Genomic DNA, 9596 nt, shown 5'->3' with positions numbered 1-9596 from the left:
TTGATGGATGCGCGGGGGAAGGACATAATGGCCTTCATGCGCTCTGTAATTGCTAACAATTACAGAGATTGCTTTATCCACTATAAAGACCACCCAAAGAGGTTGGCTGATGAGACCCTCGCTACTGTTCGCTCTAGGTATCCTAACCCCCCCAATCGCCAGTTCACAGATAAATGGGGAAAGTCAAAGATTGTTACGATACTTAGCAATAAAAGATCTTCCCTTAAGAGGCAGGCACTAGTGGAGCTTGCCAGACTTGAGGCAGGTCAACCTCCAAGGGGCCCGCCCCACACCGCTCAGAAGCGTGAGTGGAAGAAGGCAATGAAGTCAGCAAGGGAGGAGCCCAATCTGCAGCACGTGGAGGCACGGAGGATCCAGATGGAGGAGTATGGGAGCGCGCATTTTGGAGCAGGGGGTGTTGAATCATGGGAGGCCCAATTTGTAAGTAACGATCTCAAATTATATTGCTTATGTAGTTTATTAGGAGGTTGGTTGTTTCTTTGTACTAATCCCTCCACAAAGTGTATCGCGGTCATGCAGCTTGAGATCGTGGGCAGATACCCTACTCCAGTGGAGACAGCCTACCACCACCACCATCACAGAGGAGATACATGGAGGCACTTCTATGATGACGGGTTGATTACTGAGGAGCAGTATACCCGAGCTACTGGACAGCCCCCTAGGTATTTGAAAGTAATTAAATAATGCCAAAATTATAAGTAAAGATTTGATTTTTCATACATTGATATATGTTGTCCCTTGTTTACAGGCCGCCCCTGCACAAGACGACGAGGAAGACGAGGAAGGAGGTGCAGAAGGGAGTGTGGAAGGCAGCGAGGATTAGTCGTAGAAGTAGTGCTACTATTCTTTTTTGTACTTAAAGCCATTGGCTTAGCTTTGTCTTGTATATAGACTCCTCTTATTTTTTGTACTTGAAGCCACATGACATGGCTTAGCTTCCTTATTTTTTGTACTTGGAGCCACATGACGTGGCTTAGCTTTGTGCTATATGTATATACAAGCACTTTTTGAGCTTTCAATTTTATTGCGTTTTGGAGTTGTAATATTTTATTTGGAATTGTAATTAAAATGCGGTTGGCTGTAAGAATTGAATTATAGAATGTGGATATGGGATTCTTGTAACTATATAGCATACACAACATACACAGTATTCTGTAAAATTTTTTTAAAAAAAAGGCGCGTCTATCAGTGCATTTAAAAACGCGTTTATATTCGCGTCTGTCTGTTCGACTTGCATCTATACGTGCGTCTATCAAAGCGTTTATATGCGCGTCTATTTACGCATGTATGAGCGCGTCTATACGTGCGTAAGTCTGATATATAGACGCACAATTAGACGCGGGTCTCTTAACGTGCAAATAGACGCACAAATAGACGCGCCCGTAAGTTTTTTATTTAGTTCATGAAACGCGTCTGTGCGCGCGTCTATGGGTGCTTTGTCTTGTTGTGGAGGTCTTTCACTTTACAGTAAGAGTGACCTTTTACAAGTTTCAAAAGTTTAATTTGAGGGGATTTATAGATTCTAGGCATGCAATACTCATGGAAATTACAACTTATCTTCTAATAAAACTAGCTCATAGGTTTTGTTGAGTGTTTCCTATGTTTAAGCAATATATTGCTTGGTCTTATTTAGGATTGCATTGATGCTACTAAATGCAAGAATAATACCTAGTGACTAGCTATAAATCTCACACATTAAAAAACTTGCATAAAAAATGTACTCACAAATGTCCAATCCTATTTGCACATAAGATTTCTGGCCTTCTCAATGGCATTCACTTTGCATGTGGATTGAAAATTGGCCATGAGTAGGCCATGGACCCACCATGGACATCTACAATCTTCTCTCAAGCCACTCAAGAAAAATTTCACAATGATGCAAAATCTATGGTCACCTATATTGTAAGTTTGCTTGCTCTTTTATTGTTTAAAAGTCCTTTGTTCCCTTTCTCCCCTTTGTTTCTTATAGCTTGATTTTGAAGTTTCTTTAAAATCTACATGAGGTTTCTCAATTTCTCTAAGTAGTGGGGTATTGTAATCTCTTAAGAACCCTTGATTAATTTTGTAGTGGTTTCTGGAATTTATCTAAACTCCATGCTTTTTTGTTTTAGATATCGCACCTAATCATGTGAATGTAGGCAACAAAATTAGGCATAATGGGCATGATATGATGAGGATGAGGATAAGAATGACAATAAGGAGGATGACAACAAAGAATACGCCATGTAACAAGAATGACATTTTAAAATTAAATGAGAAAGACTCCTCTTTGGACTAGGTGATCCTTGGATGTAATATAATGAGAAAGTGTTCCAAATGACTTCTTGCACAATGTTAGGATTTAAATATAAATTCTCTACATGTGATATATTTTGGATGCCCTAATCTAGCCAACATAGCAAGATAAACCACAGTGTTGGTATGCTTTTTGGAGTCATGACGATGTTTTGAATGTTTTGCAACTTAATATGTGACATTGTTTGACATTATAGTTTTGAAATGCTAATATAATAAATATTAATGAAAATTCTTTCTCTTAAATTTTTTAATAATTGCTTAGCACCAGAATTTCCTTTTGGTGTAGAATGTTGTCATCATTCGAAATAATATTTTAGCTAGTATAGATCTCAATGATATTTGTGGCTCGGGATGGAATTAGAGATAAACTTATTTAGTATGATGGAATTGGCTAAGGATGCAACCCCTAATGTAAATACTATTTTTGATTAGTTTATCATGGAGAGGGCTTTTCATTCTTGTCCTTCAACTTATACTTGAATTCTGAGAATTCATTTGTTACTTTGATCATGAATATATGAACCCCAAGCTTGGTGTGGAAGTCCTGAATGTTTTTATCCTTCAAATGATAAAATATGAAAAAGTATGCTTTTTGGTGCTATTGGAAAATACTTTCTTTTTAAAAAAAATTAACCTCTATTAATGTCTTTATAGCCATGAACATCATTCTTGGTGTTACTATTAGTAATTCCTAATGTTGGCGTATTTGTTGATGCACCATCAAAATAAAGATTGGCACATGTTAGTAATAGCAATAATATGTTAGCATTAGTAATATCGATAGTTATAGTTACTCAACTTTTCCAATGATTTATCATAAGGGATGTGCTACTAAGAAACCCGATGCATCACATGTGTTCAAGGGATTATTTTAAAAATCCCTTACCTAAAATTTCCCTCTCAATAAGATCACCCCTCTTAACTTATGAACTAAGAGAACTTTTTCTAAAGTTGAAGTAAGAAAACACTCCTCATATTGTAATCTTGTTACATCCTTTTGAACACACCCATCATGGGAATGGGATCTACATTTTTCGACCGATCATGGAAATAGGCAGAGGTTATCATTCTCATTGATCCACAACATAAAGACAATTCGAATAAAAGTTTAGAAAGTTTTGTTTGTTCGAAGATTGAAAACTGGTGGGCACATGATTATTGAATTCCTTTACATCGACCTCGTAATGAGAAGCATCGAACGAGGTCCGAATCTTTCCCGCTACGTGTATCGAACAATTAGTTTAAAAATTCGTTCTCGACACGAGGGCGGAGATCTCGCTCATATATATCTGAAGCCTACGGACTGAGCCGGCACCACTTCTTGGAAATTGTAATCCTCTAATTGAAGATATGGAATGCGAATATGGTCGATTTGAAAACGTCGAGGACGTCATCCTTCCGGGTTTCCGCTTTCATCCCACCGATGAAGAATTGGTTAGCTTTTATCTCGTCAGGAAACTTCGCCGTCAAGCGCTGCCTACAGATTTCATCAGATACCTCAACATCTATAAATACGACCCGTGGGATCTTCAAAGTGAGTTACTGTAACGTGGCGTTCTCTCTAATTTCTTGGGTTCTGAAAGTAGATGACTCAGTAGATTTAAAGCGGCGGAAACTGGCTATATCTTTCCGTGCGTTCGAGTAGTAATTGAGCGATCATCGCTTCGTTTGCTCAGGCAGAAATCTTAGTTTTGCTTCATTGAGATCAGGAGAGAATAACAGCCTTAACTTCTAGTTGTAATTTCGTTTACTTTCATCATTGAAGTCAAGAACAAGGCTAAGATGTATGCTGTAAATTTCAGGTATGGCTGCCGTCCAAGGTCAAAAGGAATGCTATTTCTACACCCCAAGAGACAAAAAATATCCCAATAGTGCACGGCCGAACAGAGCCACATGTTCAGGCTTTTGGAAGGCTACGGGAACAGATAGACTGGTGTACTCCTCGGACGGTAGCAAATGCATCGGTCTCAAGAAGACTCTTGTGTTCTACAAAGGAAAATCCGTGAAAGGAGTGAAAACGGACTGGATGATGCATGAGTTTAGATTGTTGGGCGGTGAAGAGATCAGTTCCCGGACGAGACACGTCGTCAACTTCAGTAATTACGAAGCTTCAAATGTAAATTTATTGATTGCTGCAATTTGTATGCCCATTCTTTAAGGTCAGCACGATGATAGGGTCGGTAGACAATGCCGATTCGATGTGAAATAGACGTCTGTCCTAGATGGACTTTTGATACGCGGATTCTGGTTGATTCTCAGCGATGGCAAACCAGCTAATAGTTCACTGACTGCAGGAATCGTTGGCCATCTGCCGCATATTTAAGCGATCAGGATCCTCCGCCGAATCTGCACAGAGAACCACACCAAGGCCATGCGGGAGAGACTCAGACAGACACAAAGCAGCGAAGATAGTCCTCCCTGAGGCGACGGAAGAATCTGAGAAGTTCAGTTTCCCCGAAAACAGCCAATCTTTCGAATGCAATAGCGTGAATTCGGCCGATGATCATGAGTCAGTTTCTCTCATGACGAACAACAGCATAATCAGCGGGAAGATGGGCGGGGTGACAAGCGAGTTTAACGATCAGCTAAGGTGGCCAAGTGCAAATTCAAATCAGGAGGAAGAGGACGATATCAAAAGCATGGCGACGTTCTATGCGTCGGAACTAGATGACCTGCTCGAACTATCTGCAGCTTGCGTCCCAATCGACCAATTTGTATATCCGCCGAATGTGTATGCACCTTTCCTATTGAATAGCCCACTCCTGTAATTCACAAATAACCTGATATCACTTTCGCCAACCAGCTTGATCGAAGGTCTCACCATTTTGTCGTATCACGGGCACCTCAATCGAAAGCTCGTTGATCGAACACTCAAATAGTATTTAAATCTTCCGAGAGCTTTCTCTGATCCCCGCTCCATGCAGTCATCTTCTTCCTGCACTTCACCAAATACTACACTCCACCTTCCATCCTATCCATTCAAAAATCTGTATATCCTGTATCAAGGCACCTTCCAAGGAGGCCTATTATATCACCCAGTAAAAAGATGTAAGAAGTACAAATCTGTATACCTGCGGCGGCAAACCAAAAAGCCCTGAATAAACTTTTACAGCAGGATATCTTGCAATCGTCATACGACGGAAAATCACGAGCTAATCGCCACATCTCATATGTGTTTTATCACATCTACGATGTTTAGATATGTACTGAAAACTCTATTAGTTACCATGAAGTAGTGCAATGATCCACTACCATTATTACAGTCATTGCAGCTTCTTATTGCATAAGCCTCTACCATTAGAGCTTGAAAATCCTTTCGTTATCTCGACTTAGCGGAATAATCCAAAACATTTTGCAAATCTTTAATTAGTGACATTAATTGCTTACAATAGAAACCCTAAATTCAAATTTGATATATAATACTTGTCAAAGCATGTGCTCACAGCTACACACTACCACAATTGTTAACATGATAAACATCATTAAATGGTTTAATAATTTCAAAACAATATCATTGAATTCTAGTTATAAATATATTCCTTAATGTAGCACTCGTGTTTCTTAAACAGTCACGACATTTTAGCACGAGCACTTGAAGAAGAGAACAGGATCTGATTCTTGCAACCTAGACCTAAGGAGACCACTATGAACTCATGTCTTGGCAATTTCGCATTCATTAGTGCTTTTGTTTGTGGTCCACTAATTCCCTAGAATGTGAGGGATTGAGAATAAACCACTCCCAAAGGCCAAAATGCAAGGAATCACAATAGTGAACCACCCCCAAGAGTACAATAAACACTCACTCACCCTCAGTGCATGATATCATAGAAATCAAGCTTCACCTAATGGTTAGTTCGATCTATGAAACACAATCTCACAACATGAAGAGCTGTCCTTTGTTCTCTCTCATCCGTATTTTAAAGGATAATGGTGCAAGAAACCTTGAATCTATAGAAAACATTCTTGCTAACAATTGTAGAATTACCAACAATTCAATTACTACTACCCGATATAAGATAATTGGTAGTAAAAATAAAACTTTTGGCAGAAGTTTTCCGAATTGAGAACACTACTATGGTAATTTGCATTTTACCAGATTTTATTAGGGAGAATAGTCATACTACTACCAATAATGATATTACCTATGGGAGTGTTTAGTGTGTCCCAACTCTTGATTGAAACTCATCCATTTTCTTGCTATTTTGGAGAAAAGAACTTGTGCCTTAAGACAAATGTGTAAACGTGATTTTCGACCTTGTCTCGAATGAAGGATTACAAAGACTACGTACTATTTATGCAATAGGACATTCAAAAACTTGCATCAAGCGGTTGGGCATCACATACATTGGTATTTTCTAGAATTATCTACAACTTGGGAAATTCAAGGTTGAGTTGTACTCTATGTGCATGCCTTTGCTACATCATAAATGCTCCAATTTGATTATATTGTAAAATACATTAATTGATTCAATATTAGGGCCAATGCATTGTTCCATGTAGCCATTTTTTGTGAAGTTCAAGGAATATATTGCATGTGGGTAACTTGCTTGATTTGTAACTTGTGCATTTCTCAATGGAATCTGAAAAACTTGTTGTGTAATTCAATCCACACATTTTGAACTTGAATGAGATCATGAAACTATTGCAAATGTTGTACTATCTATGAAGCATGCATCTTGGATTGTATAGGATATCCAAATATTTTAAAGATGTCAAATAATTGTTCTACACGTATGTGGAAGGAATTGTTCATTTGTAAGCATAGTATTTAAGCTTCGCATAAACCAAAATTGAGAATGGTTGCTATGGTTTAGGGTGTTTCCAATACTATGTTGCAATTGTATGCATACATATGAGAGCATATCCAATTTGGTTGAAAAGGCAAATTCTTTTTAAAAATGCACTCCAAGCTTATGGACCTACTACATGATGGTCTTAAAACTTTGGTATTTGGTGATATTTGTAGCTTAACTCATCCATAGATGGATGGAATAGAAAAAACTCAATTGATACATGTGCAATGCTCATTGAATAAATGCAATATTATTTTCATTTTGCATTGGTTCTTTTCTTATTCACTACCTTGCAATGAGACACACCTTGCAATATTATTTTCATTTTGCATTGGTTCTTTTCTTATTCACTACCTTGCAATGCTCATTGAATAAATGCAATATTATTTTCATTTTGCATTGGTTCTTTTCTTATTCACTACCTTGCATGTCAAAGGTGATTCCATTTCTTAATTCAGAGCATCAAACCCACTAGTTAGCCATTTTACATTTTGTCTTTTTAGCCATTTTCAACCTCTAGGTGGTCAATATGTATAAATGCTATATATCACATGCGTTCAATCGAAAGAGATATCTAGTGGGTTTATGGGAGACGTAGAGTACGGGTGTACAGTTACAGCATCACCCTCAAAAGCTCCTCTATCTCGCTATCATCATCATCCTCCATCTCCATTGTACCCTCCTCTCTCTCTCTCTCTCTCTCTCTCTCTCTCTCTCTCTCAGCATCCTAATATTGTATACTGCATGTCGATATGGCCCTTGCCCCTAGAGTGGACCCCTCAAGGCTCATATTGTCATTTGCGTTTCTTGAAAGTTTAATTGTATTTTTCTAGATGCAACCACAATGATGGTTTGTTGGAGCTATTTTAGTGCTATTTTGGCCATAAACCAAGAAAATTATAGCCCTTCTTTACTGGTACTTTAGTCCTTATTCTAGTAAATATAAATGAGGGAAAATTTATTTCGGGCCACTGTGGTGACTAGAGGCCCGATGGTTCCATCCAGATAATCAATTATAATTTATGGAGTGAAAATTGAGCAAAACAGATTACAATGTAATCTACATCCAATAACAAGTTATATAAAAGTTAACAACGTATACCAAGTGAAAATTGAACAGAGGATCTCACATGTATAAAAGCTGGACAATTATTGAGAGCCTTAAAGGCCAAAATATTATAGATAGTGACCATAGCCATTCAAATATAAAAGTTAACAACAGTGCATACTAAGAGCCTCAAATTGAACAAAAAGAGATTACATAAATGTAATAAAAACTCAGCAATTGATGAGAGCCTTAGAGAACAAAACATTACATCCAATGAGCCAAAAGATCTTGAAAGCCTTAAAGGCCAAAAGATTACATCCATCCATTGCTGAGTGGTTATGAGCCTTGTTTGAGCAAGAAGGAATTTGTACAACTCAATATTTCCACTAGTCTAGCTTGTTGCATTAAATTTTTTTAGGGAGCCAAAGGAGGAGATGATGGAGAGTTTGAAGACCATGCACATTGCCAAGAGTCAAATTATGGCCCCCCCAACAAGTCGAGAGTACTCCACTATGAAAATATTGAGGCCTTCATCAACGTCTAGGGGGAACCCATATAGCACACTCATATAGAGGCTAGAGATGAGCATGTCATCTAAGCTGGTGACATGCAAATATGGGGGGAATCGACAGTGGGAATGAAGGGTCTCCACTAGTGCTAGCATTTCTACTCCAGGTGAGTGCAACGCAATCGTCTTATATGAAGAGGCAGATAACATGGGGATCACTATGCATCGAGGGGGGTTGGTAGTAGGCATGGTGAAGATGAGTGGGTGAGCCTCAGATGAGTAGGGGAACAGATGAGTGACGAGAGTTGGAGGAGGGAGCATGGAGCAAAGTAGATCAGGGGTGAAAAAGAGCTAGAGGAGGGGTGTGGAGCAAAGTAGTAGAGTAGGGGCGAATGGGAGAAATGTAGTAAAATGCCAAATGCCACAGATATTATATATTATAGATTATAAAGTTTGAGCCACCGTTGTGGCTGGAGCTCAGGGTTCCATCCATATTAATTGCAGGCCATCGTGGTGGAATCTTAGGCACCACCCTAGATGGGCTAGTAATCATGAAGCAGATGCGATGTGGTGGTAGGTAATTAACTGCCAGCTCAGTGGAATCATAGCCACGACAAACATGGCTAATGAGAGCCACTGCCACCGGGTAGTAATTTCCACAAAAGTAAATCATGAAGCCTAATCACCTCTAATCACTCATTACCATGCACTCTAGTACTCTATTGAGCATGTGAGCTCGATGACTAGTAATTTTTACTGCACTCATAGTGATCATGCATGCTTAAGCCTGCAGGTGGGTAAGCAGGCCATTGCAGCACCTTGTAATTAACTACCAGCCTAATGGAATCATAGCCATGAGAGACGTGGCCGATGAGAGCCACCATCGCCAAGTAGTAATTCCCACAAAATTAAAACACGAAGCCTAATC

The 9596-nt window shown here is 38.9% G+C and overlaps 1 pseudogene; it reads left to right on the top strand.

Moving 5' to 3' along the window:
• Positions 1-3669: 3669 nt before the first annotated feature.
• Positions 3670-5087, top strand: LOC147879736 (putative NAC domain-containing protein 94 pseudogene; annotated as a pseudogene).
• Positions 5088-9596: the final 4509 nt, after the last annotated feature.

Source organism: Dipteris shenzhenensis, chromosome 33, assembly GCF_047967505.1.
Source record: "Dipteris shenzhenensis isolate YYH24624 ecotype China chromosome 33, Dip_SZ_1.0, whole genome shotgun sequence".
Taxonomy (NCBI): domain Eukaryota; kingdom Viridiplantae; phylum Streptophyta; class Polypodiopsida; order Gleicheniales; family Dipteridaceae; genus Dipteris; species Dipteris shenzhenensis.
Note: the sequence above shows the minus strand (reverse complement) of the source record. Positions and strands in the feature narration are given on the sequence as shown.